General features: G+C 38.5%; 1 long non-coding RNA gene and 1 pseudogene across 4 annotated transcripts in view; one reads left to right on the forward strand and one right to left on the reverse strand.

Annotated features, from left to right (window-relative positions):
* LOC109491894 overlaps positions 1–16,670 on the forward strand; it is a 72,026-nt gene that overhangs the window by 1,808 nt on the left and 53,548 nt on the right. For all 4 annotated transcript variants that reach the window (XR_002736151.2, XR_006586128.1, XR_006586129.1 and 1 more), the window contains exons 2-3: positions 9,842–9,913; positions 16,550–16,613. This is a non-coding gene — a long non-coding RNA (uncharacterized LOC109491894). The remainder of the gene's footprint in view (positions 1–9,841; positions 9,914–16,549; positions 16,614–16,670) is intronic.
* On the reverse strand, positions 12,357–12,613 carry LOC123380407 (annotated as a pseudogene).

Consider the following 16,670-nt stretch of genomic DNA (forward strand, 5'->3'; position numbering starts at 1 on the left):
ACCAACAAAAGGCTGTTGGGCCCTAAGGGCACAGTGCTAGATACTTGGAGAGGGTGTGAGAAAAAATACCGAGATTAACTTTGTAGGAGCCCTCTATGTTTTGGCTTTGGGCAGGGTCAGTTTCTGTGGCTACTGCAGCCTCCCACCTTTTTCTTCCTGGGCGAGAAGAGACTTGCCTTTGGGTTGGTGGAATAAGTAGGCCTTTCTTTGACAGTAGGTTAAATAATACTGCTGCAGGATTTTATGAAACCAGAATCCTGCTCACAGGTGAAACAAACAAATGAAAACCCCATGAGGAACTTTAATTATTAACCTGGTATAGATGATTCTGAGGAAATCAAGTTCCAGGGAGACAGCTCATTTCAGCCATGAGATGTTTTGGGGACCAAATTTTGGCACAAATGGCAGTTTCTTGTAGTAGACCCTTAGAACTGAATGGGTATTTAGTTTTTTAGTCCCCAATCTATTTTAGAGCTAGAATGCTTTCAACTCAACAGAAAGATCTCTAGTCTGACTTGGATAATCCCAGTGGAGGAGAGCTTATTACTGCACAAATCATCCTTGTTCTCTTATTAGATCATCCCAACTGTATTAAAAATAACTTGCTCCCCACCCCAAACTTTGCACCTCTTGTATTTTCATTTCATCATCCACTTAATTGAACTGATAGGGAAAAATCTGTTATAAGATGGCCAACAGGACTGATAGGGAAATTCCAGTCCCAGAGGGAAGGCTCTTCTGGGTTCTTCTTCCTGCCCCACTTGCCATGCGTGCGCCAAATTGTCACTAATACAGAAGTAACAGACTATAAATTGTTCCTTCTGCTTATGCTCAGGACTCAGACCCCTGGAGAGTGATCTCCTCTGAGCCCCTGGTGTGAAATAAGCCTCCTGCCTTCCAAGATCTCCGAGTGCCACTTGGTGCCTTCGCCAGGTGATCCAGACCAGGTTCCGTAACAGAACAAGTCATGTCGGCTACCACCACTACATCGTGATTCCAATCCATTAACAAGTCTTGAATTTGTCCATTCCTGTTGCCACCATCCTAATCTAAAATACCAGTAGTTTGGGGGCACCTGAGTGGCTCAGTTGGTTAAGCGTCCAACTTTGGCTCAGGTCATGATCTCGAGATTCTTGAGTTCAAGCCCCTGGGGCTCTGTGCTGACAGCTCTGAGCCTGAAGCCTGCTTCAGATTCTGTGTCTTCCTCTCTCTGCCCCTCCCCCTCCTCTCTGCCCCTTTCCCGCTCATTTCTGTCTCTCAAAAATAACAAAAAAATAAAATAAAAAATAAAATACCAATAGTTTGTGCCTGGAGAATTATAATATCACTTATTTGGTTTTTCAAATACCCTCTTTCTTCCTTTCATTCTCTACATGGTTGGCAGTATAAGAATGCATAAGGATCATATTGCACAACAATTGGCTTCCTAGTGTTCTTAGGATAAAGTCCCCAAACCTTTAGGGTTTATGACACAGTACAATCTGGGCTATGTCAATATCTTCAGCTTCATCTGTTGTTATACTCTGTCAAGGAACATGCCAGTCAGAGAATTTTTCCCCCACATCTTCTAAAATGCCACACTCTTTCCGCCGATGCACACATTATTCCCTCTGTGTTAGAAATACTTTCATTCCTTAGCTAATTCCTCTCAATATTGAGATCTCATTTATATATGAACTTTATTGAGGTGTAATTCACATGCCGTGGAGTTTACCCACTTAAAGTGTATAATTCAGTGGATTTTAGTGTATTCACAGAATTGTGAAGCCATCACCACAATCAATTTTTGAACATCCTCCTTACCCCAAGAAGAAACTCGTACACTCATTAGCAGTGATTACCACTGGAATTCTAATGACTCGTCATTGAACACTGTAATCCCAGAGCCCAGCACAATGTCTAGCACATAATAGGTATTTGATAAACGTTTAATGGATGAACAAGTTGATGATGAAATACATGAATGTGGAAGCCAGTTTTATCACCTGGTAGAATGGCAGCTTCCCAAGACCTACAATGTCAGGGAAAAAGCTTGTGTTTCAATAAATGTACCCATTCCTCCCTAAGATGCCAGAATACCCAAGATTAGATTTCATCCTTTTTATTTTTTGAAGATTCTTCTGGTCTTTAAGATACAACTATTGGAACACAACTCATCTTCAGAAAAGGAATTTATGGTTTAATTTTAATTTTTTAATTCAAGGAAGTGGGCAGTGATTTAATCTTAATGCTTATGTCTGTTCTTAGTCCCACCTCCCCACCGGACACAATACTATTTTTCTCTTTCACATGACTCTCAACCAAACTTCTCAAAAGAATTATCTATACTCACTGTTCTTCATTTTTGAACTTTCTTCATTACTTCTCAACCCCTCTAATTTTATTTTCCCTTCACTCCACTAAAATCTTCTTAAAATCACCAGTTATTTTGATGTTGCTAATCCAAAGGTCATTTTTCACTGTTATTTTACTGGACTTTGGAGCAGCATTTGGTCTTGTTGACCATTCTTTCCAACTTGAACACTCTCTTCCTTGTCTTTACTGATATTCCCACTGTGTATCCAAGGTTGAGAACCAATGTTCATACTATATTCCTTGGCCAGTGATTCTTAAAATGAGGTACTCAGGCCTACATGCAGCCTCAGTGTCATCTGTCAAATTGTTAGAAATGTAAATTCTTTTTTTCTTATTTTTTAAAAATACAATTTATTGTCAAATTGGCTTATATACAACACCCAGTGCTCATCCCAACAAGTGCCCTCCTCAATGCCCATCACCCCTTTGCCCTCTCCACCCTCAATTTGCTTTCTGTATTTAGAGTCTCTTGTGGTTTGCCTCCCTCCCTCTCTGTAACTGTTTTTTCACCTTCCCTTCCCCCTTGGTCTTCTGTTAAGTGTCTCAAGATCCACATATGAGTGAAAACATATATTTGTCCTTCTCTGAATGACTTATTTCACTCAGCATAATACCTTCCAGTTCCATCCATGTTGCTGCAAATGGCATGATTCATTCTTTCTCATTGAGAAATGTAAATTCTTAAATCATCCCTAGGCCTATGAATCAGAAGCTCTGGGGTTAGGGCCCAGTGATCTGTGTTTGTATGAACTCTCCCAAGTATTTCGGATCAATGCTCAAGTCTGGAAACCAATGCCCAGGCAACTATTGATTCTTAAATGTATACCACTAGCCCAGTTCTGCCTACCCAGTTCCCTGTCTGCCTATCTAACTGCCTATTAGTTCTACTTTGCTTGGTTGTCTCAGAGACACCTCAGACTCAACATGTCCAAAATAGAGTAATGGCCTTCTGTAAACATAGTTCTCGCTCATTGTTTTCTAAGTCACTGAAGGGTACCACTTCAGATCTAGAAATAAAACTCAGAAACCCAGAATCATCCCTGACACCTCCATCATACACATCCTTGCAGGATATCCATTTGTTTATTCACTTATGTCAATTTTGCTTTCCAAATTAAAGAAAAATAACTTTTTTGCAGTGAAGAATTTTACACGTATAAAATATAGAAGAGTTAAAAAAACATAAAAAATATATGTGTGTACCTATCACCCAAGCCCCCAAATCCAACCAGTGGCCAATGTTGCTTCCTCCATACCCCCAGCTATTTTCCCCTTCCCATATTATTTTGAAGCAAATTGCAGATACCGTATGTAAATATTTGAGTCTATATCTCTACAAAAGATAGAAAAAATGCCACAATGCCATTATAATTTAAAAATAGCAATTATTTTATAATATAAATTATTTACATTTCCAATAGACTCATAAATATTACTATATATGTATAATTTGTTTCAGAGAGGAACTGGCTGATTTGGGTTGGTGTATCTTTTTTTAAATTTTTTAAAATGTTTTTCTTTTAATTTTTTTTTGCTAATTTTTTTAATGTTTATTTATTTTTGAGAGAGAGGCAGAGTGTGATCAGGGCAGGGGCAGAGAGAAAGAGGGAGACAGACTCCAAAGCAAGCTCCAGGCTCTGAGCTGTCAGCACAAAGCCCAATGCAGGGCTCCAACTCACAAACCATTAGATCACGACCTGAGCTGAAGTTGGACACTTAACCGACTGAGCCACCCAGGCTCCCCCATTTATTTTAATTTTTTGAAAGAAAGAGACAGTATGAGTAGGGAAGGGGCAGAGAGAGAGGGAGACACAGAATCTGAAGCAGGCTCCAGGCTTCTAGCTGTCAGCACAGAGCCCCAGGGGCTTACACTCAAGAATCTCGAGATCATGACCTGAGCCAAAGTTGGACTTTTTTAAAAAAATTTTTTTATGTTTATTTTTGAGAGAGAGAGAGAGAGAGCAGGGGAGTGGCAGAGAGAGAGAGGGAGACACAGAATCCAAAGCAGGCTCCAGACTCCAAGTAGTCAGCATAGAGCTGGACACGGGGCTCGAACTCATGGGTTGTGAGATCAGGACCTAGCTGAAGTCGGACCTTAACCAACTGAGCCACCCAGGCACCCCTGGAAGTCGGACTCTTAACCAAATGAGCCACCCAGGCACCCCTGTTGCTGTATCTTTTAAATCTTCTCTATTTAACAGAATTTTTTTTTTTTAACATGTATTTATTATTGACAGAGAGAGAGAGAGAGAGTGCAAGCAGGGGAGGAGCAGAGAGAAAGGAGACATAGAATCCGAAGCAAGTTCCAGGCTCTGAGCTGTCAGCACAGAGCCTGATATGGGGCTCAAACTCACGAACCCTGAGATCATGACCTGAACTGAAGTCGGATGCTTAACCGACTGCACCACCAAAGCACCCCAATCCTCTATTTTTTAAAAAATAATCTTCTATATTTTTGTCTCTGTTTTCCTAGTAATATTTTATTTTTATTTAAGGAAGTAAGTTGTTTGCCCTGTAGTTTTGGTCACAATCTGAATTTTGTCAGTTGCATCCCCATGGTATACTTAACATGTTCCTTTGTCCTCTGTATTTTTTATAAATTGGTAGTACGATCTAGATGTTTTATTAGATTCAGGTTTAATTTTTTAACAAGGTGTTTTCATAGGTGGTGGTGTGTTTTTCCATTAGAAGACACACAGTGTGTGCTTATCTTTCTTCTAATGTAATCTCCTTTGTAACTGCTGTTGAGTAATGCCTGGAGAAATTCATTCATTAGGAGTTTTAAATGGGGATATAATTCTATCATTCTTCACATATTAGCTGCAATGTTTCTACAGAGGGAAGTTACCCCTCTTCAATTATTGGATTACTTAGTGGTTTAATTTATATAAGACAGCAGGATAGATACTTGCTTCTTTCCCTTTTTACTAAATATCTCTTAACCCCATCTACTCTCATTTTCAACTACTACCATCCTGATAAAAAATTCTTAACCTAACTTCCAAGATCTTGAATCTTTGTTATCCTACTCCTCTTACAAGGTCCTGAATGATCTGCTCCCTGCCTATTTCTCCAACCTCATTTTATGCCTCTTTCCTTTTTTTTTTTTTTTTAATTTTTAACGTTTTTTTACTTATTATTAAGAGACAGAGAGACACAGAGCATGAGCAGGGAAGGGGTAGAGAGAGGGGAGACACAGAATCTGAAGTAGGCTCCAGGTTCTGAGCTGTCAGCACATAGCCTGACGCGGGGCTGGAACTCACAAACTATGAGATCATGACCTGTGCCGAAGTAGGTCACCTAACCAACTGAGCCACCCAGGCACCCCATTTTATACCTCTTTCTAGCTCCTTTTCTTACTATATCTGAGCCACACTGACCATTTTTTAAATTTCCTAAATCTTCAATGTCTTCCCCATTTCAGGGCCTTTGTGCATGACCCCTCTGTCTGGAAAACTTTCTCCAATTTCCTCTTTCCATACTAACTCTTAAATTGCTTTTGTAGGGAAGTTTAGACTGGTATTCCAATTATAACCTCTCATATCACCTACTTATCCTTTATAGCACTTCTCGTAGTTGTATTTATGTGACTATTTCTTTAATATTTGCCCCTGCCACTGAACTATTAAGTTCCATGAAGGCAGGGACCATGTCTCTTTGGGCACAATATTTTTTTCCTAAGCTTAACTTAATGCTTGGAATATAGTATGTGCACAAATAATAAATGCTGAATTGAACAACATTGAATTGAAGTCAGATTTGGGAAAAATAAAATACTTTGTCTCTATTTTTAAAGAGCAAATATACGTAACATTTTTTGAGTGCAAAGTACCATTCTAAGTTCTTCTAATATTCACTACAACCATATGAAGTAGATATTATAATTATCTCTACTTCAACAGTTAAGGAAGCTAAAGAGAGATTTAAGCCATTTGCCCAAGCTCACGTTGATAGTAAATGTCAGAGTCAGGATTCAAATCTAAACAATCTAGCTCTAGAACCCAAGGCATCAGGTTCAAATCCTAATGTACTGCAATTTGTAGGAATACACTATGCAAATATCTACGTTGGAGAGGAACTGACCTTAATTTTTTGAATCCTAAATTCAAAAATCCCAACCAAGGGGCTTATTGGTTTAGCTCAGGTCAAGTACTCATCCCTAAACCACTCACCTAATTCAAGGCAATGGACATGATAAGAACATGAGGCTTTCATGCCAGATATGTGGACGCTGAGGAACAGTTTCCAGGAGAATGGGGCATGCCAGGCAGACAATCTCATCGTAGAGTACGCACATATTTCTTCCCATATATCCAATTTCATAAACTCCCTTGTCTGATATAATGTAATTTCATCACACAGAACAACAGATAGCTTGACACCTCTTACTGAGAAACTATTCAAAGACATCCCAGCTGCTACATTTATCTGATTCCCAGAATGAACAGAATCAAGTCTGGATATGGTTGTACACAATTTTGCAATCTATGGGCTAAATGACAAATTTAATGATCCTCAAAACAGTAGAGTCACAACCTTTGCAAAGGGTCTAAAATCAGCTCCTGCCATGTGAGAAATTACCTTGGGGTACTGGTAGTGAGAAGTAAGGGGAAAGAGGTGAGGGAGATTAACATACTGTGAATAAGGTACAAGTGGGCTGAAAGACTCATACTCCCCAAATATAGGCCATGCAATGTTCCCAATCCTTTTTTTCCCTTCCTGTGTCAGCTTTCCTCACCTATGGTGAGATAATGAGGATCAGAATTGAGTTTGAGCAGGGGTCCAACAGACTGAAGCTACATGGAGCCAACAGACACACTTGTCTATTAGAAAGATTGCAAAGGCAAGTATACCTAGTCAATAGCTGTATTTCACAAATTCGCCTGGTGAGTAGCTGTGGATTTATTCCACATTTCTTGGGCAGAGGACAAGTGAGGCCAGAATGGTATCATCTATGGATGGCTGATTTAAGACCTCATAAATGTTGAACACTTAAAGTACCTCATGCATCTTTAGTGAATTGTGAATATTTGGTACATCTTGGTTCTTCTTTCACTTTGTAGTTCAGAACATGTATGATCTACTTATTTTTATATCTCTCCAATATACCCCTCATGCCATTTGCTTCTGTACTGTTTCATCTAGCCTCCTTATTTTTTATTTTTCTTATTTTCTATAACAGAATTAAAAAGTCTTTTTTAAAAGATTTATTTGTTTGTTTATTTGTTTATTTATTTAAAGTAATCTCTACACCCAACATGGAGTTTGAATTCACAATTCTGCGATCAAGAGCTGCATGCTCTTCTGACTGAGCCAGCCAGGTGCCCCCAAAATTCTTTTTTTTTTTTCAGTTTAAAAAAATGTTTATTTATTTTTGAGAGAGAGAGAGAGAGAGAGAGAGAGAGAGAGAGAGAAAGAGAGGAGGACACAGAATCTGAAGCAAGCTCCAGGCTCTGAGCCGTCAGCACAGAGCCCAATGTGGGGCTTGAACTCATGAACCATGAGATCACAACCTGAGCCAAAGTCAGATGCTTAACCAACTGAGCCACCCAGGTGCCCCGCCCTGAAAATTCTTAATACAACAAATGCATATTACAAATTTAAAAATCACGCATAGTTAAAATTACCTTTGAAAATCTCTTAAATCACCGTAAAGCAAAATGTGTAATGTTTACGAGCCATATTGGAGGCTGCCACGCTGCCTCTCAATAAAGTCCAACACAGTGGATTTTTCCTCCTGTGTTGGAACAGATTGCTCTTTCTTCAACTGAGCACCAGAGGAAGTTGTTGGTTTCTATTTAGGGACTCTAGATGTGCACTCAGATTGCTAGGTGTCCACACTGCACCAGGTAGGAAACTGAGACCAGCTGAGGAATTGACACATTTATGTCTTCTCTCTCATGCTTACCCTGAACAGTCACTTGCTGAGTGAAATGATCTGATGCCTCTTTCTCTCAGGCCCACTTGAATTCATATGAATTAAATGTGTGTATGTTGTTCTAGAATACAAACGTAAAGTGATGAAAGACAAACAGGATATTTATAACTTAAAAACCTTTAGAAAGAAGAAAAGAGAAAGCGACATACACTGGTCACAGCTACAGATTTTATCTCCTATCTTGCTGAAGAGTTGAGTGAAGGAGATCATAGGACCAGCAGATCTCATAGACATTCATTTGTTAACTCACCCCCTTCGTAAGGAATAATTTAAGTATGTGTGCCCCAGGTTCTGTCTTCTGGGAGAATTTCCCATGTTTATATCTCACAGGGCCATCCCTGAGAAAGAGCTTAGGGAGATTCCTCTGAAGAAGGAGGACTCGACTATTTTAGGGTATACTTTTTGTTGGCATATACATTTAGACTGTGGCTTGTCTTAAGGGTTAAGCAATAATCACAGCACCCTATGCAAGGATTGAGGGTTTTTGTTTTTGTTTTGTCAGTACTTCTTTAAGACTTTAGTTAGCTGCCTATTGTTTTCATTTTGGGGGACAGTGAGTTTGTTAATAACCCGATCTAGAAGGCATTTGTGGTAAGGAGTGTAAGATGGCGATTTACCAAACCTGTGACAGATGGTCATCTTTAGATCAATGCAATGCTGTCCAGTGATAGGTATTACAAAAATAGAATTCCCATAGTAGCCATCTGGATGGGGGGAAAGGTGTTCCCAATTCCCTTAAGTGTTTTCCTAATGCGGGCTTGTACTCGTACTACATTTTGCTAGTCAGTTCGTTCTTTTATTTTCCTAGATGACTATTTCCTAACATCTCTTCTGTCAAACCCCCAATACCTCCTTTCCTACTCTCACTCACAACTGATGACCACCATAACAATAATTACCACACATTTAGTGGCATAACACAACACAATGTATTGCCTTCTAGTTCTATGGCCTTGACACAGGTCCTGCTGGGTTATAAGCAAGGTGTAGGCAGGGCTGTCCCTTTCTGGAAGCTCAAGGGGAGAATCCATCTTCTTGTCTTTTCCACCTTCCAGAGGCCACCTGCATTCCTTGGCTCCTGGTCTCCTTTTTCCATCTGCAAAGTCAGCAACTTTCTGACCCTTTTCCCATCATCACATGTTACTCCGGCCCAATCTTGTGTTTCCCTCTTCCACTATTTTTTAGTAACAGTTTTATTGAAGATCTAATTCACATACCGTACAATTCACCTGTTTTAAAGTGTACACTCCCATAGTTTTAGTGTATCCATGGAATTGTTCTTCACAACAACCAATATAGAACATTTTTCATCATCCCCAAAAGACACCCTGTACACCCTAGCGGTCACCCTTTTGTTCTCCCCACCCACAGAGCCTGGCAAGCAAAAATTTTTCTTTATCTATGGATTTGCCTGTTGTGGACATTTAATATAAATGGAATAATACAATATGTACTCTTTTGTGCCTGACTTCTTTCACTTAGCCTGTTTTCACAGCTCAGTCATGTTGTTGCATGTGTCAGTATTTATTTCATCCCTTCTGCTTTTAGGACTCTTCTACAAATAAAATGCACTTGTTAGGAAGAAGAATTTCTGTTGGCAATACAAGGAAGGAAGAACAGGTATGGGAAAAACTGATGAATATCCATAAAAAAATACAGCACACTAACACTTGTTTTATTTTTATTTCATTTTGTTTTTCTTTGTTATTCTTTTCTGGTTGTTGACAAAATTTCCAAAGGATTTATCTCAAATGTAAAAGGAGATTTAGGATTTAAATTGCCATAGGCAAGGTATATAGAAGAAGTCCCTCCTTGCTTCAAAATGAGAACCAATTTGGAAAGCTTCCAAGTTTACCAATAATTGGTTTATTATCATAAGTTTATTGCATTCAAAGTTGAGAGGGCAACTGCTCCTATGGTTCGATTTTGATGTCATGTGGAGGAGCTGCTCCATTCCTTAAATTACCCTGTGTTGGAAGGAGTATATTTGCTTCTACAATGGGATTTTATATTTAGATGTCAATTCCTTGAATTTAAGGCAAAGTCTCCTTTTTATTTAGTGGGTTCACCAATATATATCTGTACATCAAGCATTTTTCCTGAACTCCACAACGAATAGCCATCTGTTCCTGCCCCACGATCATTTCACATGCAACATTTCCAGAGAAAAATGATTTGTCTTGCCCTGGACCTATTTCTTCCTTTGAGTTTCTCATTTCAGTGAATCGTATTACCATTCACCAAATTTCCCAAGGTAGAAACCTTAGTCTTCCCATCACCCATACCCAACCAGTAACTAGTCTCCTGAGTTGTTATCATGAATATTTGTTAATTCTTTCTGCCGGTCTCCATGGCCATTACCAGCACCTTAGTTCAGGCCCTTCACCAGTTCTCATGTGTAAGACTGGTGAGTTGAGCCCCTCTTCTGTCCATTCTCCACAGTGTAGCCAGGGATACAGAGCTGATCACATGATTTCTCTTTCTAAAAGCTTGTACAATGTTTTACTCATTGCCCTTAGGATACAGTTCAAACTCCCATATAATGTAAGATATCTATTTTCTGAGCCTTGTCTACTCTCCAATATTTATCTTCCTCTCATCACCTTACCATCACCAATTTCATGTTATCATATTTTCCCAATCTGCTTATATTCTGCTTATATTTCCCAATCTGCATATTTTCCCAATCTGTTTATATTCTCTTTACTGTCTGTGTCTTTTTACGTATCACGTCTCTTGCCTGAGAAACCCTTTTCCCCTTTCCTCTGGCTAACTCATATATGTTGAGACTCAGCTTAGTCACTAATATCCTTTAGAAAGGATGTTTCCAGATATTTCCTGCTTGAGCTAAATGCTCCTACCTATGTGCTTCATAACTTCTGTATACTTAACCAATACCATGATACTTATCACATGGTTTTATCTGTTAATTTTACTTTATGTTTTTCCAAGCACATTATAAAGTCCTTTATGACAAAGACTATTTTTTTGTGTATCTTTGAAAGCTGAGAACCTGCCAGAGAGCTGACAATTGGTTAGCTTTCAATAAATTTTGGTTAAATAAAGGGAAAAAAATTAAATGACACTTAATGAGTGGTTTGGGAGGGCTATGAAAACACATTTCATCCCCAGTATAGTTAAGTTTTTTTATTGTGGTAAAATACACATAACAGAAAATTTACCATTTTCACCATTTAAAAAAAATATTTATTTGTTTTTGGGAGAGAGACAGACAATGCAAGTGGGGGAGGAAACAGACAATGCAAGTGGGGGAGGAACAGAGAAAGAGGGGGACACAGAATCCAAAGCAGGCTCCAGGCTCAGAGTTGTCAGCACAGAGCCCGACATGGGGCTCGAACCCACAAGCCATGAGATTGTGACCTGAGCTGAAGTCGAATGCATAACCAACTGAGCCCCCCAGGAGCCCCCCATTTTAACCATTTTTAAGTGTATAAATCAGGGACATTAAGTACATTCGAATTGTGGTGCAAACGTTACCACTAATCCTTTCCAGAACACTTTCGTTATCCCAAACAGAAACTCTGTGTACATTAAACGATAACTCCCATTCTACCCTTCCCACAGTCCTTAGAAACCTCTATTCTACTTTCTGTTTCTGTGAATTTGCCTATTCTCGGTAACTCATAAAGTGGAATCATGTAATATCTGTCCTTTTTTTATCTGGTTTATTTCACTTAGCATACTGTTTTCAAGGTTTGTTCATGTTGTAGCACGTACCAGAATTTGATTTGTTTTTAAGGCTAGAAAACATTCCATTGTATATGTATACTGCATTCTGTTTGTCCATTATCTGTTGATGGACACTTGGAGTGTCTTGCTATGAATATTGGTATACAAGTATCTGTTTGAGTCCCTGGTTTAAATTCTTTTGAATATAAGCCTAGAAGTGGAAGTGCTGAATCCTATGGTAGTATAGTTTATGTTTACCCTTGTGAGGGACCACAACACCTGTTTTCCAAAGTGGCTGCATTTTACATTCCCACCAGCAGTGAACAAGAGTTCCAACTCTTTTTTTTTTCATAATTGAAGTATTTTTATTTTATGTACAATGAGTTGACACTAGGTAGGTATCTTGGATATCTGCAGTTAAGGTAGGTATCTTGGATAACCCATTCAAGGAAGTTCAATTAATCCAACTTAATGAAGCCTATATCCTTCGTGTCCTGACAGAAACACCAGCAGCACATATTGAGGCTGTATTTCCAGTTCAGAGCGTGCTGGTTTGAGCAGATGCAGCAAGAAATGAGAATGCTGGCCACATTTCCTCAAATGGCTCCAGTAGAGCTGCTGGTGATCCATCTTGTTTGCTTGGATGCGATGAGGCAAATGGCTGAAAAAGGTTCCAGTTTCTCACATCTTCACCAACACTTCCTTTTTACTCCCTCCCTCTTCCTTCCTTCCTTCCTTCCTTCCTTCCTTCCTTCCTTCCTTCCTTCCTTCCTCCTTCCTTCCCTCCCTTCCTTTCTATGCTTTTGAGCATGAACTAGTATCTCCTTGTAGTTTCAATTTGCATCTCCCAAATGGCTAGTGATGTGGAGCATCTTTACATTTGCTTGTTCACCAATTGTATATCTTTTTTGGATAAATGCCTTTTCAAGTCTTTTTCCTCTTTTTATATTGAATCTTCTGTCAAGATATAATGTCCTTATTTATCTCTTTTTTTATTATGAAATTTATTGTCAAATTGGTTCCCATACAACACCCAGTGCTCATCCCAACAGGTGCCCTCCTCAATACTTATTTTTCTCTTGTAACAGACTTTAACTTTATTTCTACTTTGTCTGATATTAGTATAGTCATCCTAGTGCTCTTTTGATTATTGTTTGCATGGAATATCTTTTTCCACCCTTCCATTTTCAGTCCCTTTATGTGTCTTTGGATCTAAAATGAGTCTCTGGTAGACAGTATATAGTTGGATCATATTTTTAAATCAGTTCTGCTAGTCTATGCCTTTTGATTGGAGAGTTTAATCCATTTACATCTAAAGTAATTACTGATAAGTGATGAATTACTAAATCCTATGCCTGAAACTAATATCACACTATATGTTAACTAACTGGAATTTAAATAAAAAACTTGGAAGAAAAAAATAAAATAATTACTGATAATAAAGAACTTACATTTGTCATTTTGCTATTTCGTTTTTATATGTCCTATAGTTTTTTGGTTTTCATTTACTCCATTACTGCTTTCTTTTGTGTTTTGTTGATTTTTTTGTAGTGACATATTGTGATTCTCTTATTTCCTTTTGTTTGTATTCAATAGCTATATTTTTGTGACTACGATGATAATTGCATAAAATATCCTAAAGTTATAGCAACCTAATTTGAATTGATAACTTAATTTCAATTGCATACAAAACCTCCACTTCTCTACAGCTGTATCCCCCTCCCCACCCAACTTTATGTTACTGATGTAACAAGTCACATTTTTATATATTATGTACCTATATTAGTTTCCTAGTGCTACTCTAACAAGTTACCACATATTGGGTGGTTTAAACAGTAGAAATTTGTTATCTTACAGTTCTGGCAGCTAGAAGTCCAAGATCAACATGTCAGCAGGACTGCTTCCTTCTGAGGCTGTGAGAGACAATCTGTTCCATGCCTCTTACCTACATTCTGGTGGTTTTCTAACAATCTTTGGTGTTCTTTCACTTACAGAAACATCATCCCAGTCTCTGCCTTCATGGTCATATGGCATTCTTTCTGTGGGCCTGTCTCTAAATTTCCCCTTTTTATAATTACATCAGTCATATTGGATTAGGGCCCACCATACTACATTGTGACCTCATCTTAACTAATTTTATCTGCAATGACCTTATACAAAAACAAAGTCATATTCTGAGGTACAGAAGGTTAAGACTTCAACATATTAATTTTGAGGGGGACATAATTTGACCCCAAACAGTGCCCAATAACAGATTTGTAATTATTTTATGCATTTTTTCTCTTAATTCCTTTATCAGAGATCTTTATGTCATCATAGAGCTTCAAGTTACTGTCTAGCATCCTTTCATTTTAACTTGAAGCATTTCTTGTAAGGCATTACTGAATGATAGTGAATACCCTGAGTTTCTGTTTACCTTGGAATGTCTTAATTTCTCCTTTATTTTTCCAGGAAAGTTTTGGTGGCTATTGAACTCTTGGTTGACAGTTTTTATTCTTCATCACTTTAAACATTTCATTCTACATTCCTCTGGCCTCCCAAGGTTTCTTGTGAGAAATTGGTTGATATTCTTATTGAGGATCCCTAATACTTGGTGATGGTTCACTTTCCTCTTGCCACTTTCAAGATTCTTTCTTTAGTTTTGGACAGTTTGCTTATAATGTGTCTCAACTGGATCTTTTTGAGTTTACCCTACTTGGAATTCATTGGGCTTCTTGGAGTCATAAAATTATGTATTCTTGGACTTGTAGATTCATGTACTTCATCAAATTTAGGATGTTTTACATTATTGCTTCGAATAGTCTTTTCCCCTTTCTCTTTTCTCTTCTAGGACTCACATAATGTGGTGTTGGCATGTTTCATAGTATCCCACAGGTCCCTTAGATTCTGTTCACTTTTCTTCATTCTTTTTGTTTCTGCTCCTCAGCCTCCATAATTTCAATTGTCTGGTTCTCAGGTTTCCTAATTCTTTCTTCTATTTGTTTAAGTTTGCTGTTGGATCTCTCTAGTGAATTTTTCATTTCAAATGTTGTAATTTTCAGCTCCAGAATTTCTGTTCACTTCTTTTTTAAAATTTATGTCTTTGTTGCTGTTATTATTTTGTTTGTACATCATTTCCCTGGTTTTCTTTAGTTCTTTATCCATGTTTTCCTTTAGGTCTCTGAGCATATTTAAGTTTTCTCTAGTAAGTCTGATGTCTGGCCTCTTTCAGGAATGGTTTCTGTGAATTTATTTTGTTTCTTTGAATAAGATATATTTTTCTGTTTTTATCTGTACCTAGTGATTTGTTGCTGAAAATTGGAATTTAGCTATTATAATATAGTAACCTCTGGAGATCACATTTCTCCCCCTTCCCCAAGGTTTGATTGTGTGTGTGTGTGTGTGTGTGTGTGTGTGTGTGTGTGTGTGTGTTGTTGAAGTCTGTAGTAGTCTGTAGTTTTTTAGTGTTTTCCCAACTATTTTTGCAGAGGCCAATCCTCTGCATATGATCACTGAAGTCTCTGTGCCTTTAGCTGACATTTGGCACTTGTTTTTACAGAGATTTCCTTAAATGCCCAGAGCTCTTCCAGTGTTTGTAGATTGATTTTATGCTAGGGCATTCCTTCAGCACTTAGGTAGGCTTGTTCTGAGGCTAGCAGTCTGCTCAAGGTGAAAGCTTAAGATCTTCTCAGACTTTTTCTGAGCATGCATCTTGCTTGGATATGCATGTGGCTTCCTAAATTCCCCCATATATTAATTTCCCCTTAATTTCCCAGTTGCATCCCAGGTTTTCCTCTGTGCCTTAAATAGTCTGTTGTGTTTCCACTTGTAATCTCTTGCCCCAGAAGTCTGTGGGTCTGTAGTCATCTTGCAAATTTATGAGTAGTGTCCACTGCTTTTCCTGTATGATTTCCGAGTTAGACATAACAGAGACAAGCTCCTCACCTCAGTCCTTTAGGTATCCACCGGACAATTTCGAACAGATATACACACTAATTTGCAAATAAGGTCTTCCCTGCTCCTTCCAGTTTGAGTGATAGTACTGGGAACTAGGCTACCACCACTTCAAGACCAAAACCACTGCCATGCTGGGGAGGGGTAGACTAAGGGTGAGTAAAAATGCCACAAAACTTCCCTACTGTTTGAAGATCACTTTTTATTATTATTATTATTATTATTATTATTAGGTGTTTGGTGGCTGTAAACCTTTGAGTGTTTTCCAGAGATCCAGTAAGATTGGTTTAGTTTCTGCTTTTATTTATTTATTTATTTATTTATTTATTTATTTATTTTAACATTTATTTATTTTTGGGACAGAGAGAGACAGAGCATGAACGGGGGAGGGGCAGAGAGAGAGGGAGACACAGAATCAGAAACAGGCTCCAGGCTCTGAGCCATCAGCCCAGAGCCCGATGCGGGGCTCGAACTCACGGACCACGAGATCGTGATCTGGCTGAAGTCAGACGCTTAACCGACTGTGCCACCCAGGCGCCCCTAGTTTCTGCTTTTAGAAAATATTTCTGTGGGGAGATGAAAGCTTGGAGCTTTCTAGCTGCCATTTTGATGATGTCTTCTTTTTCAACATAGTTTTGCCTTCACTTGGACTTTGACCAAAGGACATTAGAAGCCTTGGCATGAGACCCAAATGAAGGTGGGTGCAGTCACAAAAAATGGGAACAAAGACACTCTTAGCCACTATAAGAAACTT

This window comes from Felis catus, chromosome D1, assembly GCF_018350175.1.
Source record: "Felis catus isolate Fca126 chromosome D1, F.catus_Fca126_mat1.0, whole genome shotgun sequence".
NCBI lineage: Eukaryota > Metazoa > Chordata > Mammalia > Carnivora > Felidae > Felis > Felis catus.